The sequence below is a fragment of the Danio aesculapii genome, chromosome 22 (genome assembly GCF_903798145.1).
Source record: "Danio aesculapii chromosome 22, fDanAes4.1, whole genome shotgun sequence".
In the NCBI taxonomy this organism is placed as follows: domain Eukaryota; kingdom Metazoa; phylum Chordata; class Actinopteri; order Cypriniformes; family Danionidae; genus Danio; species Danio aesculapii.
In genome coordinates this window covers 21,125,887-21,138,972 of record NC_079456.1, presented here as the reverse complement: position 1 = coordinate 21,138,972, position 13,086 = coordinate 21,125,887, and the positions used below count along the sequence as shown (strand labels likewise).

Here is a 13,086-nt window from a genome sequence, read left to right as displayed (position 1 = left end):
GCATAAATGAATGAAAATGAAGGCTTAAAAACATCTAAGACAACTCTAAAATAATTATTATACAATTGTTGTTAACATCTGAACTCAGAAAACCCCCAAAACAATTGTGATTAATAATCATCATCATTATTATTATTATTATTATTATTATTATTATTATTATTATTGTTGTTGTTGTTGTTAGATAAATAATTCAATTATGACAAGTCATCTTTGCACAATTGGCTTTTTATCATGTCATTTAAATATCACAATTATTACTTTTCATCAGAGTTTAATATCTTCACAATATTAATGTCAGAATTATGATTTTCCAACACAAGATTTTGTTTGTTTTTTTCTTTTTTCTTTTTCTTATTATATGAAATCATCTTTCATAAGCTACTCTTCAACACAGATAACATGTTATCTCTCTTTCTCTCTGTGTCTCTCAGCATCCACTAACCTCCTGCTGAGAGGAAAACAGATGGGAGAAAAAACCCCACCAAAACTGAAAACAGGACAAAACATAAAAGGCTTGCACATTTAAGAGGGTCACATGTCCGCTAAAATTATACGATTCCAGCTGCTGGCTTCTGCTTCAATATTCAAGCCCTCATGGACCTCAAGAGCTTTCGCTGAGGGACCGGCTTGCGAAGTCAACAGTGATTATAAAAACATTCCCGACACAAATCTCCATTACAAAAACACCCGATTCACATTGAACTCTTTACTTAAAGCATAATCCTTTAGGAAATGTCCAGAGGCACTACTAGTGCATCTACAACTCGTGGACTCCTTAATTCTTTTCTTCGTAGTTTGCACTTTCGAGATGATCCCTAAGCGCTCGGATCACTGGCAGAGTGAGTTTTGAAGCCATACAGCCGTAGTGGAGAGTGGAAGAAAGACCAGCTCGCTTTACAGAGTGCGACTAACACACGCACATGCACTCACATGCTCTCTCACACATCATCCCTCCTGTCACTATAACAAGAGGACTGCAAGCTCACGACGGTAAGAGCTCAAAAAGAGCAATCCAACATCGGGAAGAGGGACGATCCGGCTGGGATCTGGGAATCCGATGCTGCAGCCAGGAGCATCTGCAGGCTTAATTGGGCGATTCAATCCACACGCTGAAGCTGAGAGGAACAGACGAAAAACTGAGGACAGGACTTGCTGATGTGGACCAAACGCCTGTCAAGTTCCAGCCCTGGGTGAGCACGTTCATCTTCTCCACTAATATATATATATATAAAAGGGGGTCATTTAGTATTGCAAATTTGATAGCGTCCTACCTTTGATGAATGTTTGATTGGGAAAGGACCTGTGACTTGTCAGTATTACCTGCGGGTTTGTAAGGATTTTAGGGTGGTTGGGGAATTGTTAATTTTGATCAGTTGCTTACTAATGCAACAGTGCCGCCTCTGAGTGGATTAATCACCTTTGCGGTGTTCATGCATGCAAATAATGAGCCTCTTTTTCTTTTAAGTTCCTTGGATGTCCTCTTTTAGGTGGTTTTAATGAGATCATTGAGATTCTGTCATCATTTACAGGATTTGCCCTTGCAGGTTTATTTCATGGCATGATATGTGATTGGATATTATAAGACTGACTGGAAAAATAAGTAGGGGAAATGAGGGATCAGGGAAAGACTTGAACTTTGGTAGCACAAACTGCACTACATGTCGGAGCATCTGCCCATAAGGCTTTCAGCTCTAAAAGCTGATGTTCTACTGAGGAATGGGATAAATGGGAGACACTTTAAAGAGTCTTCATGTAGGTCTTTTCTCATTTATAGAGAACGCATCTGTCCAAATAACATGAAAAACTCCAGGGGTTGATTCACAAAGAATGTATTTTTGTGCAGGGAAGTTATTGGAGGAAGAAAGGCATCATGATTTGAAAATTCAAGTTTAGCTTGAGGGATGTTTATGGTGAACACATCTGTACATAAAAGGACAAAATGCTACAAGGGTGTATTCAAATAAAATGGCAGTGATATGACAGTATATCTCCAGTCTAAATTTAACAGAAGCGACACGCTTTTATGTGACAAGTTTATAGTGACACTGCAAGTGTTTATTCACACATCACATTTTTTGCTTAAATGTGACATGCAGGGCAGAGGAATGCACCATAGACTAAGACTCAAGACTAAGTTGAACTTAACTGACATGCTTACAGCGATGATGTCTATCTGAAACAGACTAAAGAAACAAGGATTCATTTAGACTGAATGCATTTTTGTGTTTAAAATGTGACAGGCATGGCTGTGAAATGCTGCATGTCCATGGACAATGTTTTAACAAATGGCAAGTGGTGAAAAATGTGTTTTTGCATTTGCAGTGGAAAAAATATCCAACATGTCTCATATCAGTTAAATGTGCAGTATGTAAGTTTGACACCCAGGGGTTGAACTAGGTATTGCATTCCTGGATCAAAACAAGCGCAAGCGCAGGTTGCCAGATTGACGACCAACAGGGGTGAGTCTCGAGCTTAAAGGCTGATTTAAATTGTGTTCTATATAAAAGCAACAGCATGCGATAGATAAATATTATCCATATTACAACGAGTTATTGTTATAACCAACTCCATGAATTGATATTTTAGAAACGCTTATTGCAGCTGAACAACAGAAAACTGACAATGATCACCTCAGGTACACCTAATGTGCTTTATTCAGTGTAAAATACCTACAATGTGATTTTGAATGACATTTTACATGACATTTATTGCCAAACTATTGAAAGCAGCAGCAGATCTTGAGAATAAAATAAACCGTTTGAAATTGAACTTTAGAACTGTGACTCAATGCAAGCCAACACACATCTGATTCAGCATGAACATTTAGTAATGTTAAGGAGGTTTAATATGTATTAATTAGATTATAAACCTTACCATTTCGTTGAAGTGCAGTAAGTGCACTATTCTGTGATTCTGAATGGCTGTATTTAAATTTCTGTCGTGTTTTGTCAGGACAAATTGCTTATCACTGCAAATCTCGTCACGTAGCGTGTTGTTAGGACACGGGGTTACAATCTAACCTGCTCACCTTATGTTTACGCTCATAATATTTATATTAGTTGCTAATTAATAACCTCATGTGGAACTCTGCGTCTCAATTCGAAGTTTGCTACTGTCCACCAGAGGTCGCATTTCAGTCACCATACTCTGCATCATACTTTGAGAGCCTTTCTGAATAAATTAATGAAACATAAAGTTTTCCACCAAGGGAACCCAGGGTGCTGAAATATAATTGGCTAAAGCTGCATTGGGTGGGTTAAAAACCTAAACAAAGACAGACTTTCTGGCACCTAACAGAGATTTTACAAAGCAAAATGTCTGACTTCAGCATTGTTTTTCAAATAAACAACAATGTTCACTTGGCATGTTTCTTAAATATCTGCGAACATATTATGGCATTTTTATGCTTTAGAAGAGTCAAAAACTTACACACTGTACAGCCTCTTTTATATTGATCAAGTCCGCCCAAAAAATAAACTAAAGTTTGACTTACACATATTTAAAAAAAATAATTATTATTTGAGGGTCGAGTGAATTATGATCATCATGTCTATTTAAAAAGTAACAAATAGTAATGCAAAGGGTAATAAAAATGAAGTGCATTTTTACACATGAAATACAAATGGACAGTGGAATGAAAAGAAAACCAAACTGACTTGAGCGACAAGTAGTAGTGATAGTTTTGCAAAATAGTGATCTGTTCTAGAAGGGCAAAATAAAAAAAAACACAAGGGTTGATTTACAGTAAATACTGTGTGTAAGAAGGGATGTAGTGTGATTTAAAAATGTGTGTAAACGTGCGAGAGACAGGGCAGTGGAATGGAAAAAAATAACATCTCAAAGCTATGATTATCAGTGAAGTATCATAAATTTGTGTTTTTGGGTCACGTAGTTAGTATGTATAAACAAAACAATTTGTCCTGACAAAACACGACAGAAATTTAAATACAGCCATTCAGAATCACAGAATAGTGCACTTACTGCACTTCAACGAAATGGTAAGGTTTATAACATACTAACATACGTTGAATCAAAATGACTTAAGCACCAGTAAATACATTTTATATCTGTAATTTTTTACATTGCATTGTACAAGATTTACATTGCAATGTACAAGTGCTAGTTTTAAAATTATTATTTTGTATGACAAGAGAAATATTTAATAGTTATGGTTATTTTTTCTTTCTTCGCTTTATTTCAGAAAGTTTTATTTAATTTTTTTCAAACTTTCTGAAATGCTCATCATTTGCACAGATGATGTTTGTTTTGGTCATATACTGAGAACTGAACTTCCAGAGACAATTTTATAATTTCTCTAAACCAGTGTTTCCCAACCTTGTTCCTAAAGGCACACCAACAGTACACGTTTTTAACCTCTCTCTAATCAAACACACCTGAATCAACTCATCAGAACATTAGAAAAGGCTCTAAAACCTGAAGTCATCCAAAATATTTTGGGGTGCCTCTAGGAACAGTGTTGGGAAACACTGCTCTAAACAATATTGTGTTCTCAGACATTAATTAAATTAATAGTAGTGACTCCAAACAATTTGCTGCTAGAATTGTTATCAGCCGATTAAAGCTTTTTAAAAAATCGTGTTTTTATTGTCACCATTATTTATACGTTATTTAAATTATTTTAATTTTAAGTGTTTTGATCAGTGCTTTTGAACTGATACATAGCATACAGCAGATGATACTTTAGAAGAGTTTGTTCTATCTATAACATATTTGTTATCGGCTGGCAAATATAACAAGTTATTGGTAATATCAGACAAAATTTCAATACCGGTTCATTCCTAATAAGACCGTTTGCTAACCAGCCATTACACTATTTTGTTGATACTTAATTTGCTCACCAATGCTTGACCAAACTTGTCTATTTTTGATATATTAGGATGAGACATTGCAGCTTTTTCATGCATTTCAGTCTCATGGAAGTGAAATATCCAAAAAAAAAAAAAAAAACTCTTAAAGGGGACTTATTATGCTATTTTTTTTCTAGATGTAAAATAAATCTCTGATGTCCCTAGAGTGTGTATGTGAAGTTTCCAACATAGGCTCATTCTGAAAACGTAGCCCTTTATACGTTTCTGGAGATTGCAAATTATGTAAACAGAAGTATGTATAGCTTCATTTCGTTTTTAAAATGAACGCTAGGGGGTGGTATGACGCCGTTCCTTTTTGCGCTTACCAGCTGACTGCATACCTCCATATGGACTGCTTTCCCACTGTTACCAGTAACTGTTGTCCAGTTAGCTCGGGATGTATGCCAGCTGACTTGAGGAGTTGACCACAATGATAGGGTTCGAGTCCGGTGAAGAACGGTTTCAGAAAGCGGTTAAGACAAAAACAGGAGCCAAAAAATAAAATGAAGTAAATAACAGGGTAAGAATGTGGTATAATCTGAAAACATGGTAAAAATCAGGCGAGGGGTTTTCTTTTTCTGGATTGCTTTTGAAAACGCTGTCTGTTGAGTTTAAGGAAATGGGTGGGTGGGTCAAATAGTCAGTCAACAGCGGCCTCTGGTGAATTTACATGAGAGCAACAGGCGCGAATTGCACTCGAGAGAAATTTGCGATCTCAAAAAGTGCACACAGCCGCCTCTGGTGGATTTGTGAAAACAAATACTGCAACAAAAAAAACGTACCTCCTGGGATGTATTTGCCGCACTCCATAAATGTATATAGGGTACATTTACAGAATGAGCCTGGGTTGGAAGTTTCAGCCCAAAACACAGCAAAAATAATGAAACTGCCCCTTTTAGGCTTTGATTTAAATTGTGCCATTTTGGTGACTGTCGCTTTAAATTTAAATGAGAATGTGGTCCCAGTTTTCTTTTCGATGTATGATGTGAAAAATTGAATGGTGGATGGCTGCTTCTCACTCAGGGCTGTTTATGCTTATAAGCAGAGATCATCACTAATGGGCGGGGCTTTCCCCCTCTGATGATGTGTACAAAGGGAAAATGTCAATCAAAGTGTCTCTGCAGACCCTATGAAGTGTGATTATAAGTAATAGAATTAATAATTTTTTTGCATAAAAGCTGGCTATAATCATGCACTGTTGCCAAACTACTGTGTTTAAACCCATTAAAAAAGTGATTTTTGCATAATATGTCCCCCGCTTTTCCTTTGTTCCACTTTATTAATTTGCAGCTAGATTTAAATTAAAAGAATTATTTTTAATTGTCGATTGTTCGAATCACAATTTGCAATGAATGTCTTTTTTAGCCATATCTGTTTTATAAAGGTTTTACTGAAGGAAACTAGCATATATGTTATGAAGTAAAGCCTTATTTGCATATTTCAACAATTACACACCCTTTATTTTTAGTAATTAATAAACTATTGAAGGATTAGGATTACCATCAGGTAATGTTTTTACCCTTTTCACCTGCAGTGGCTTGCTGTATTCTGACGCGCTATATTCAAGCATCAGATTTTTGTGTCCGTTTCCAAACACCCATTGAACAGAAATCTTTATATGGCCGTTTCATTTTACCATGGCTGCTCTTGAGGTCTTTATTGAGCCTTCATTCTTGGCCATACTGTACTCCGTCTTGACTGAATCAGCAGCGTAGGGTTTATTGTTGCGTTTCTCAGTGCTCCTGATGAAAGCATGATGAGCAGAGAGGATCAGTGTGGGCTGTGGAGGAGGAGGAGAGCACATCACGCATGTTGCGCTCAGATCAGTACAAGCAATAAAGATCAGGCCTGCAGCTGGGGGAAATAATCACCTGCGTGTCTACTTTGATCACTACTGCTTATGAGATCAACAAGGAGACTTCAGTTTTTGTATTGTCTTGTTATGAGATTCTTTAAGTATGTTAACCCTTTATGGTGCACACCTTGAAAATATTTTTTGGCCCACGCTTGCATTGAATAATATTTTGACACAACTCTGATAAATAGTAATAAACAATTATAATGATAGCCTTTGGATAAAAGGTCGACCATGTGTTTACGATGCTTGTTAAAGGGTTAAGGTTTTGTATTTAACATTTTAGATGTGAGAGAATAGTGACATTTGAATTTAGTGAAATTAGAATTGACTATTTATTTTTGAAGGGTGACTTTTGTTAAATTTTTACATATTTCTGTAATATTTAGATGCATAGTACATTGTGCATACTTTATAATTGTAATTTTTTGTTAGTATATACATATTATCATTATATAATGGTCGGGTGAATATATATATATTTATATATTCTTTTTGGTGGTGGGACAAAATATCAATATGCCAATATATCATGATATTTCCAGCCACGAAACATTATTGATACTTTAGCGCCAATATATCAATATTTATCTAAATATACAGTACAAAAGATCTAAAGTAATTATTCAGTCTTACACTGACTGTAGCCGTTTACCACTTTGGCTTCAGTACACCCAGCCAGTAATGGCATAATTTACAGCACTGACAGATGAGCCATTGCAATGGTGAAAATCTCAGGCAAATGAAAACCTTCTTCTGTCCAAGCTGGACCAAAGTATTTGTGTTTCAGATATCACAGCTTTCCAGAATCTTCCGCTAGTTTCTCCCTCACCGACTCTTTCACTAGATCACCCATGGTCAGGGCAGTCAGAGTTCATACAGGAATATGTGCACGAACTATTTCATTCCGCCAAAATATATTTATCAGATAAAGATATCAATAGGATGTGAAGAGACAATTTGAGGCGCCTTGTGTTTATTAAACTCTTACAGACATTGGAGAAAGTCTTGTAGAAGATATTATTAAAACTTTGACTGAACATTCATTCATGTACAACCGCTTTTCTGGGGCCGGGTCACGGGGGCAGCAGACTTAGGAGAGAACTTCAGACTTCCCTTTCCCCAGACATTACCTCTAGGGGGATCCCAAGGCATTCCCAGGCCAGCCGAGAGAAATAGGTGGGACATGCCTGGAACACCTCCCTAGGTAAGCGTCCAAGAGGCATCTGAAACAGATACTCGAGCCACCTCAGCTGACTTCTCACGATGTGGAGGAGCAGAGGCTCTACTCCAAGCTCCTCCCGGGTGACAGAGCTCCTCATCCTATCTATAAGGGTGCACCCTGCGAAGGAAACTCATTTCGGCTGCTTTTATCCAAGATCTTGTCCTTTCGGTCATGACTCAAAGCTCATAACCATAGGTGAGAGTAGGAGTGTAGATTGACCGGTAGATCGAGAGCTTTGCCCTTTCGGCTCAGCTTTCTTTTTCAACAACAGACCGTTGTTCTTTACTACATTGACTACATTACTGCTGCCGCTGTAATTTGATTACATTTTATTATTCATTCATTTTCTTTTCGGCTTAGTCCCTTTATTAATCAGGGGTCGCCACAGTGGAATGAACCGCCAACTTATCCAGCATGTGTTTTACGCAGTGGATGCCCTTCCAGCTGCAACCCATCACTGGGAAACATTCATACACACTCATTCACACACACACACTCATACACTACGGCAGGCATGGGCAAACTCGATCCTCGAGGGCCGGTGTCCATGCAGAGTTTTGCTCCAACACTAATCAAACACACCTGAACACCCTAATTAGTGTCTTCAAGATCACTAGAAAGCTACAAGCAGGTGTGTTTGATTAGGGTTGGTGCAAAACTTTGCAGGGACACCGGCCCTCCAGGATCGAGTTTGCCCATCCCTGCACTACGGTTATTTCACCTATACCGCATGTCTTTGGACTTGTGGGTGAAACCAGAGCAACCGGAGGAAACCCACGCAAGCACGGGGAGAACATGCTAACTCCACAAAGAAATGCCAACTGACCCAACTGAGGCTCGAACCAGCGACCTTCTTACTGTGAAGCAATCGTGCTACCCACTGCACCACCGTGACGCCCACATTTTATTATATTTATATTATTATATTTTATTTAATTTTACAACATAAAATGTCTGTTATCATGTGATTCTTGATTAATGATATTTTTCCCCCAAGTCACTTGTGTTCTCCATTGAGCCCTTGTAAACGTCTGCTGCGTTTCTTTGGTACTTCATTTAATGAGCTCGCTCGAGATACTCCATATCATGGCAGGACTGGGCCTCCTCCCAGCCAAAGTACAGTAATTGGACGCTTTAAAACATCATGAAAAGGGGACAAAAGCAGTTTTGAGCCAATCGTTAATGTATTATTCATCGCCTCAGAACAAGGCTTTATTTTGCATATCTGAAGCTCCCGATGGAGCTCTGCAAAACAAGAGATTGTACATGCAGCACATACGGTATGACAAGTCAGAGTGCGGTTTGCATGCTAATTTCTGGCCAAAGATCTCTACTACATGTAAGGCCTGAAAGACGGAGTTATTCATCTTCAACTCATTCCAGATTTGATTCTAACATAAAAGACGATGTTTTAAATAATGTCATGGCTGCTCTTTTTAATTATTTGCCTTTAATGACTCATGTGATTAATCATAAAAAAAAACACACACACACAAACAAATGCACCATGAATAGTCTGTATGACTGATAAAATTTGATTCAAATCTACTGTATATCGATCAATTAATCAATATAAATATATTTTGTGACCATTTTGCATAAACTCTTACATTTTATTAGTTACATCCTCAAAAAAAAATAAAAAATTTTTTTTTGGTTTTCGTAACCAAATAAAAAAATGTAAAGTTATAAAAACAAATGGAGGTACTCTATACGTTTGTTTGACAATATACACTCACCAGCCACTTTATTAGGTACACCGGACAGGTGTCCTGGACCTGGACACCTGCCTTCAGAACTGCCCTAATCCTTCGTGGCATAGATTCAACAAGGTACTGGAAATATTCCTCAGAGAGTTTGGTCCATATTGACATGATGGCATCACGCAGTTGCTGCAAATTTGTCGGCTGCACATCCATGATGCGAATCTCCCGTTCCACCACATCCCAAAAGTGCTCTATTGGATTGAGATCTGGTGACTGTGGAGGTCATTTCTGTTTTTATTTCAAGAAACCAGTCTGAGATGATTCACCCTTTGTGACATGGCATGTTATCCTGCTGGAAGTAGCCATCAGAAGATGGGTACACTGTGGTCATAAAGGGATGGACATGGTCAGGCTGTGGCATTGACATGATGCTCAATTGGTACTAATGGGCCCAAAGTGTGCCAAGAAAAGATCCCCCACACCATTACATCACCACCACCAGCCTGAAATGTTGATACATGGCAGGATGGATCTATGCTTTCATGTTATTGACAGCAAATTCTGACCCTACCATCCAAATGTCGCAGCAGAAATCGAGACTCATCAGACCAGGCAATGTTTTTCCAATCATCTATTGTCCAGTTTTGGAGAGCCTGTGCGAATTGTAGCCTCGGTTTCCTTTTCTTACCTGACAGGAGTGGCACCAGGTGTGGTCTTCTGCTGCTGTAGCCCATCCGCTTCAAGGTTGTATGTGTTGTGCATTCAGAGATGTTCTTCTGCATACCTTGGTTGTAACGAGTGCTTATTTGAGTTACTGCTGCCTTTCTATCAGCTGGAGCCAGTCTGGCCATTCTCCTTTGTCCTCTGTCATTAAGAAGGCATTTGTGCCACAGAACTGCCACTCACTAAATATTTTCTCTTTTTTTTGGACCATTCTCTGCAAAACCTAGAGATGGTTGTGCATGAAAATCCCAGTGGATCAGAAGTTTCTGAAATACTCAGACCAGCCCGTCTGGTACCAACAACCCTGCCACATTCAAAGTCACTTAAATCACATTTGTTCCCCATTCTGATTCTTGGTTTGAACTGCAGCAAATCGTCTTGACCATGTCTACATGCCTAAAAGCATTGAGTTGCTGCTATGTGATTGGCTGATTAGAAATTTGCGTTAACAAGCAGATGGACTGGTGTACCTAATAAAGTGTCCGGCGAGTGTATAAATGACAATAGAAAATAAAGCTGTTAAAATGATAAAGCACTTTTTTGTAATATGCATTCTTTTAGATCCACTCACAATTTTGTTGTATTTCAATATAATTTAGATTGTTTCAATTTAACTTTATAAATTACAATTTACAGGTTTTGCTTGTCTGTCCATCATTTAACTCAAATTCATATTTCCAATTAGTAGAAACTCAGGATTTGCTGATGACATGCAGTGAAGCATTCAACCCATATTCATTCTGAAAACATACCTCTCCACTCACTTCTCTAAACCCAACTGACAATTTAAAAAAGCAATCAAAGAAAAGCCCGTCTGATTTTTACCAAGTTTTCAGCTTTTACCACATTTTCACTCTATTTTCACTTTATATTTACTTGTTTATTTTATTTTTTTGGCTTCAGTTTTTGTCTTACTCGTTTTCTGGAACCGTTCCTCACTGTACTCGAACCCTGTCATATAGTAGTCAACTCCTCTCTGCATCTCAAGTCCACCAACGTGGTTACTGCATACTGATTTTAGTGTACTGTATAGTATGGAAGTATGCGGTTTCAGACGCAGCCCTGGTTCTTCAGGGTGCTTTGCGTGCTTGTTAGACATGTCAGGGTTAAAGTTAAGTGGGTTAGCCGGCAGCTAGCTCTCTGCAACTTTTACATGGTCGCCCACTGAAGCTAAGCAGGGCTACATCTGGTCAGTACCTGGATGGGAGATCACATGGGAAAGCTAGGTTGCTGTTGGAAGTGGTGTTAGTGAGGCCAGCAGGGGGTGCTCAACCTGTGTGAGTCCTAACGCCTCTGTGGTCTTTAAAAATTTCCAGGATGTCCTTCGAAAAGAGTAAGGGTTTAACCCGGCATCCTGGCCAAATTTGCCCACTGGCCACTGTCCATCATCGGCTCCTAACCATCCCCATATCATAATTGGCTTCGTCACTCTGTCTCCTCTCCACCAATCAGCTGGTGTGTGGTCTGGCGCAATATGGCTGCTGTCGTGTCATCCAGGTGGATGCTGAACACTGGTGGTGGATGAGGAGATTGAAGTACATCCACCTGGGAGGTCAACCTGGTACTGGCGCTCAAGTACCTATTCCGCATCGTATCAGGTGGTTATGTGTGAAAATCCCAGTTGATCAGCAGTTTCTGAAATACTCAGACCAGCCTGCGCAGCACCAGCAACCAATGCCACATTCAAAGCCACATTCAATGGTCACGTGACCCCCTCATAACTCTTAAGTGACCTTTAGTTGGGGTCCACAAGGGGTCACCAAAGAGGTATGAGTGGGCACTCTAGTTTGAGTGGTGTAAGTACATGAATTTGGAGATAAAACATATTGTTGACATTTTAACAGTCCTTACAAATGTGTTTAATTACAGCTGCTTAAAAAAATGACCTTATACACGCTAAAACATTCTGCGTTCCATACAATTCCTTCATGTTGTCCCAACACCAGTCAAGTTAACTTAATTGTTTTTACAAATTTAAATGGATTAAACTAGAATTGTGTTGTCAACTCATTTTTACTCAAGTAAAAACACAAAACAAAAACAAAAAACTGACTCACAACAGTTATAATAATGACTTTTATCCAACAGTTTCTTTTCCTCAGTGTCAGTATATTGTGCACGTTCATGTGGACTGATGTATATGCCCTATAATCACAACTTGCTTTTTGCCAGAGATGTATAAAGTACTAGAGACCCAGACTTAAGTAAAACTACAATTGCTCTATCAAAAAGTGACTTGAGTAGAAGTAAAAGTGCACCATACTTATGTGGAAGTACTAAAGTATTCAACATTTTTTGTACTTAAGTATTGCAAGTAGTTTATTTAAAAATTTACTTGTCAAGTACTGAAAGTAAAAGTACAAGTATTGTGTAATGTAGTTATTAAAGACAGCAGGCAAAAGACATCATATTGTTTTGTTTATTTTAAATATCTTTTTTGGGGCACGTGATTAAGCAGAAGGAAAAGAACCATGGTTTACGATACGGTTTTTTCTCTCGCGATTAAACCACACATCTGACAGATTATAACAGGTTTAACACACACCTTTCAAAGTTGTGTGTCTCAAAAACACTCCGTAATCCATTCAAAACGCTATGAAATCTATTTTCGGACATTTACGGTTGTAAACGCTGTAAACGGAAGTTCTAAACATTCTACCTGAAGATGCTGGTCGCTATGGTGCCCTCAATGCAGCAGCCAAGAAA

At 38.3% G+C, this 13,086-nt stretch overlaps 1 protein-coding gene across 1 annotated transcript in view; it reads left to right on the top strand.

Annotated features, from left to right (window-relative positions):
- Positions 1-869: 869 nt before the first annotated feature.
- lingo3a (leucine rich repeat and Ig domain containing 3a) overlaps positions 870-13,086 on the top strand; it is a 51,951-nt gene continuing 39,734 nt past the window's right edge. The window contains exon 1 of the mRNA XM_056447248.1: positions 870-1,193. The gene's annotated coding sequence lies outside the window, so the exon portion shown is untranslated. The remainder of the gene's footprint in view (positions 1,194-13,086) is intronic.